At 37.5% G+C, this 6347-nt stretch overlaps 1 pseudogene; it reads right to left on the bottom strand.

The window, feature by feature from the left end:
• Positions 1-454: 454 nt before the first annotated feature.
• LOC107662819 (GTPase IMAP family member 4-like) lies at positions 455-2512 on the bottom strand (annotated as a pseudogene).
• Positions 2513-6347: the final 3835 nt, after the last annotated feature.

Raw genomic sequence — 6347 nt, 5'->3', positions numbered from 1 at the left:
ATTATTCTTCAGGGTTTTGACGCCACGTTCTCAGCACTCTATGGCCAGCAGGTGTTTAAGTGACTGAACTCTACAGGACAGTGAGCCCTTTAGGAGTGGATGGGAATCAGGCCCGGCTCCAGAATCTTAGTTCACATCTTAGTTCATCGCGATCTCACATCAAAGTTATGTTATAATCAGTAAAGATCTTTTCGCTGCACAATGAATCTCTTATTTACATTGCATCTAAACTTTGCTAATAATGAGATGATTCGTGCTGAACACAACACCTGAACAAAAGTCCGGTGATTCGAGCGGTGAGTGGATTCTAGCTTAAACGCTTCTGATTGGCTGTTGCGTTCAAGAAAGCATTGTTCAGCGCTGCAAATAAAACGCTGAAATAGAAACCGATCTCCAGAGCACAAACGTACTGGATAGTTTGCCACATCTGCAATGAAATGGCATTATTGCAGCTCTACCTGAGGGTGCTATTGGTTTTGTTTAACACCTCTAACACCCCCGCAGAACCGGGCCTGATGGGAATACAGATACAGTCACTCACTAATGCTAGAGAGAAAGAGAAATATAGAAACTATGAAAGACCAGTGCCAGTTATTTGTCTGATGAATAATGTTTAGAAATGTTTCACATCACATCACATTTACCTTTTAGCTCCGCTTCCAACCTTTCCACTTCATTCTCTTTACCTTCTAGCTCCTGTCTTAACCTTTTCACTTCATTCAGTTGTTTTTGAAACTCTTCAAGTCTCTCCTTGAGCTCCTGAACGTGCTGCTCTTTTCTCTTTCTGAAATCATTCAGTTCTTCTCGTTGTTCTCTGGCTTCATCTTCATGTTTCTTCTCCATCTTCTCTATTTCCTCTTCAAGATTCTGTTTCATTTCATCACACTGTTTTTCTTCTCTGTCTGTTCTTTCTCTCTCCTCTCTTTCTCTTCTCTTGATCTCATTCTCTTGCTCTCGTTTCAGATCTTCCATCACTTCCTCCCATCTCTTTCTCTTCTCCACTCGTCTCTCTTCATCCTCCTCTTTTCTCTCTCGCTCCAGCTGCTCATGTCTTTTCATTTCCTTTATATTTTCTTCATATTCTCTCTCTTTCTGTTCTCTCTCTTTTATCTGTTGTTGTTTTTCCTCCTCTCTGTTTTGTCGTTCTTCTTCTCTCTCTCTTTCAAATGTATTTCTCTTGTTCTCCAGTTCTTCTTGTTTTTCTCTCAGCTGTTCATTGTGTCTCTCTCTTTCCTCGTCCTCTCGTTCTCTCATCTGTCGTTTCTTCTCTTCCTCCCATTCTCTCTGCTGTCGTTTCATTTCCTCTTGAGTCTCTTTGCCACTTTCTGCCTCTTTTATTCTTCTCTTCCATTCTTCTCTCTCTTTCTCTTCTTGTTCCTTCCTCATTTCTTCCTCTAAATCTCTTTTTTATTTCCTCTTCATGTTTTTTTCTTAATTCTGCCATGATGTGTTCATGATCATTTTTCACATTTTCTTGATCTTGTTTATATTCTTCTTCTCTCTTTCTATCTTCTTCTTCTCTTTCTTCTTGCTGTTTTTCATACTGTATTCTCTGATCTTCAGTCTCTCTCTTCATGTCCTCTATTCTTTGATCATATTCAGTTCTTTTCTGTTCCTCTTCTTCTGATTGTTTCTGATCCTCCGTCTCTCGTTTCTTCTGCTCTGATTTTTCTTTCTCCTCAAACTCTCTCCTGAGTCTTTCCTCTTGTTCTCTGAACTTGTTCTTCAGTCTCTCTCTTTCCTCTTCTGCCCTTTGTTTTCTCTCCTTCAGTCTCTTTCCCATACTCGTGTCTTCCCTGTCGTATTTGGCTTCTAATTCTTCAATTTGAGCCAGATTTGTTATTTTATTCTCGTCTATCATTTCCATTCTCTGCTCAGTGGAGATCGCTGCCTCCTCAAACATCTCATTAGTGAAGTATCGGCCATGATTCATCTCTTCTACCATATTTAACAGATGAGTAACTTGTGTCTGATCTTGTGTTTCTGTGTTTTTAAAAATCAGGAATCTGTTTCCACAATCACCGATCAGTTTCTTGAGTTCATCAAGTCTCTCCACATATTCTTCCATTGTTTGTCTTCTCAGATCATTTCTTCTATGTAAGAGAACAATGCAGAAATCTGCTGCTTTTGAGCCAAAGATCATCTTGATCACGTCTAAAGTGTCTTTCTCCTCTGGAGTGATTTTTTCCACGTTCAGCACAATGATGAACGCATGTGGTCCAGGTGCTGACAGTGAAATACACTTCATTATTTCTTCCTGCACTTGTTCATTCGTCAGTGTTGTGTTAAAGAGTCCTGGAGTATCAATAACAGCTACTGATCGACCATCAACTTCACCAACTCTCTTCTGACAAACAGTGGTCACCAAACGTGAACTAGCTTCACTGTGAAACTCTTTTTTTCCAAGGATAGTGTTTCCTGTTGCAGACTTTCCACTTCCTGTCCTCCCAAACAGCAAGATTCTCAAGCATCCTGGATCTGATGGTGAATCTTCATCGTCTGAAAATGACATTTTATAGTTTATAGATTAACAACAAGTGATTAAATTTGACCCTGAAAAACAAGTGTTAAACTCGAACCTAAAATGTAAACTATTTGCAACAGTTCATCACAGTGGTTCTCAGCATTGTTCTCAATCTATTATACAGGTGTCGTATCCCATTAAATAAAATGTAGCCTAACTGTCTTCCTTGAATATTTATTGTGTTTATAATACAAATAATAATAATAATGTATAGATGTATTAATTACACTTTTGGTGCACTTTTCTGAATGAAAGATCAAAAGGATGTGCTGCTTTAAGCTACTGAATTCCAGTGGGCGGGGCCTATGGTGTGATGACGTATTTCTGTTTGTTGCTGTCTTGCTCTGAAGGCAGTCATATGCAAATATATTTGCCTTGTGATGTCACAAATCCCACAATATCAAAACAAGCCATTTTTGGAGCTTGATTACTTAAGATGCTTTTCTTTAGATGATGATGATGAGGACGTTAGAGAACTTGCAGGATGTTTTAATGATATAAAGACCTCTTTTATGTCAAAAGATCAAGGCAAATTTGATTTCTCATATCATGACCACTTTAATTAGTGGGACAGCGCCACTCAATGGACAATATTTTTATTATTATTTATATCTATTTATTTGACCATGTGTACAGTACGTTTTCCCTTTTCCCTCTTCTTTTTTATTTGCTTTAGTTATTCTTGTTTATCATTTTTATGTTGATGGTTGTATTATTTTATGTGTACGGTTCTTGATTTTTGAGCATTAAAAAAAAAACTATACTAATTAAAACAAAACCTATTCAAAAACGAACACTTGTCTTGAGCATGCATCAGCTTGATAAGAACTACCTAAAATGACAGAAACCACATTAGAAGTGTGTTATTTTTTGTTTGTTTTTTTTTTGCCTCATGCTCTATTCGTTTACATGCAGAGGGCGGGGTTTATGAGCTGAATTGCCGCCGAAATTATTTGACTAAATAAGGATTTGGGGTACTTGTTAGGATATGAGTTTAATAAAGATAGAGTAGGATATAGGCTGCTAATAAAATACATGTATAGTACAGGGTTGAGCGAGAGGATTTCAAATCAAACAGGGATGCTGTAGCCTGATCTGGATTTTAGGGAACCAGGGAAGTATTCTGGAGGAGCTGGAGACCTGGATGGGACCCTGGAACCTGGGAATCTGGTATTGGGAAGAGTTTCAAATGTATTATTATTATTATTTTATTTACCCCCCCCCCTCCTTTTTTTTTTGTTCATAAGTAATTTTGAAGATAATAGCTATCATGACTGCACAACAGCAACGTACTGTAGGTGGCGCTATACATTTAGACTGTTACGCGCCAAAAAACTAAAGAAGAAGAAGAAATGAGTTGATTTGACTTCATTTTTCAGGGCGTGTACGGCACACTCGCGCTCAACAATAAAGGTTTTCTACATCAAAGTCTGTCTGGAATCAGTTTCGCCAGGTACCTTCGTGCACAAACGCTGTTTTTAAAAGTCACTGCCGAAGCTTTCAGTCTCCTGAGGTGAGTTGAGCTTTTCACGACATTTCGCGTATATTTACACAATTGTGAAATATTTATGCGACAATATATGAGGTCGTTTCTGTGTAGTTTTCATCGGTTACAGTGCTAATTGTGTGTTTGCTGACTTATCTGAATAAACCCGTGCAGCAGATAACGGGAAACATGTTAAGACCCGAGCGATTTTGAGCTTTTGTATGTTCGCGTGTATATCTTCTTGATGTTTGGAGTCACAGTGCTGTTGTTTCTGAATGTCTCGTGATCTGTGAGAGGAATGGATGCGAACCAATATCTGGGGAAACCAGGGCACAACGTAACGCTTTGACTTTTTCAGTTTGTGTAAATCCACATTGGGTTGAGTAGGCTATACATTTTTTTTATCTACAATAATTTTACACTTTTCTTGTACAAATACTTCATTTTGTTTCATAATCACAGTGTATACATTTTTCTTTATTTACCCTCAAAAAATGGAAGTGACATGTGACAACATGCCCCGTAAGTGGGGTACATTGTAATTAAAACTAAAAGCTAAAACTCTATAAATACTATATAACAAGTAATAGGAAAGAGGAGAAATAAAAAGCGATACTTATATAGCGATACATTACAATATAACAGCTTAAAATGTTGTCTCATCTAATAAATATATATATATTTCGTCAATGAAATAAAATGAGCAAATTTTTCCAATAAAATAATGGTGTTTTTTTTTAAATAAAAAAAATAATCTGATTTTGGAGTTTGACAATGAACACAAACCCCACATAAGCGAGCCAAAATGCTTCACATTTCTTGAAATAATAATTTCTGAACAATTAAACAGTGGCGGTCAGTCTTTATTCACCTGTTTCTCACGGTTTCTCATTAAAATAAATAGTGTAAATTACATTGATATAATAGCATAGTTTAATAATAGCGGGGCACATTGTAACGCAGTGTTACGTTCCACATCTGCGCCACTGGAATTTAAAACCGATTGCTGTCTTCTGCTAGTTAGCGAAGCATAAAAAAAGCTATCTAAACTGATAAATAACAGATTGGAGATTAAAATAATAGCAGATTTGGCTAATTTTAAATGAATACTAAAAACTGAGATGAAAGCCAGAAATGTACTTTTACTATGGTAAAATAAATGTTCAGTGATATCTTAAAAAAAAAATTAATTTTGCCAGTTTTTTCTCTGTATAGTGTTATGGCAACTAGTAAATACCATATATTTTGTTATGCTAGCATATGTGGAAATATTCAAACCACGTGTGTAAAAGTACCGAGAAGAATAGACAAATAGTCTGGTGACGTAGGTCTGCGCGCGTTTCAATACTAAGTATGCAAATTTCGGACTTGCGTCCTCAGTAGTTCAGACTTCGCGAGTTCGACTCAGGAGTGTGAACTCCCGCGGACGGGACGGGACGACACAAGTCCGGTAATTCTGCAAACAGCAGCGTACTTGATAACATAAGTCAGCTCGCCTTGGCTACTGCAATTTTCCTCACTGTATTTTTAATAAGACGAAATATATCAAACACCACTGCTCCTTTTAGTTTTCATTTAAACATATTAATAGCCGCAGAAATGTTCAGGGAACGTACATGGCCTACATTACAATGAAATTAAATGTTATATCAAACATTGCCTGTTTTAATTTTAATTTTAACTTCCCCCCATACCTGTTGCTGTCTGCATTTCCATCACGGTCTAAAGTACCGAGAAGAATAGGCAAATAGTCTGGTGACATAGGTCTGCGCGTGTTTCAATACCAAGTATGCAAATTTCGGACTTGCATCCTCGGTAGTTCAGAGTTCGCAAGTTCGACTCTGGAGTGTGAACTCCTGCGGACAGGACGACGCAAGGCTACTGCAATTTTCCTCACTGTATTTACAATAAGACAAAATATATCAAACACCACTGCCCCTTTTCGTTTTCATTTAAACATATTAATAGCCGCAGAAATGTTCAGGGAACGTACATGGCCTACATTACAATGAAATTAAATGTTATATCAAACATTGCCTGTTTTAATTTTAATTTTAACGTATTAATAGATTAATAGAATAAAGACCAAAGATTACCTGTTAAGATTTACCAAACCTAAGGTTTGTCCACTACAGAAACATCAGAGCCAGCAGCAAATGTCAGAAGGACTAGCCGAGTTGAGGCTGCTCTCGTCGGGATACATGAGCACTGAGCGCCCGCTGATCGCGTGGAGCTGATCGTCTCCGAAATCGGCGAAGCACATTTTCAAATAGGCGCTGTTTTTATAAATAAACCAAAGATTTGAGTTTTAAACAACTACATTCTCGCCTGAAATGC

The sequence above is a fragment of the Sinocyclocheilus anshuiensis genome, unplaced genomic scaffold, assembly GCF_001515605.1.
Source record: "Sinocyclocheilus anshuiensis isolate Anshui unplaced genomic scaffold, SAMN03320099.WGS_v1.1 scaffold1815, whole genome shotgun sequence".
NCBI classification, from domain to species: domain Eukaryota; kingdom Metazoa; phylum Chordata; class Actinopteri; order Cypriniformes; family Cyprinidae; genus Sinocyclocheilus; species Sinocyclocheilus anshuiensis.
This window is presented reverse-complemented; position numbering and strand designations above follow the sequence as displayed.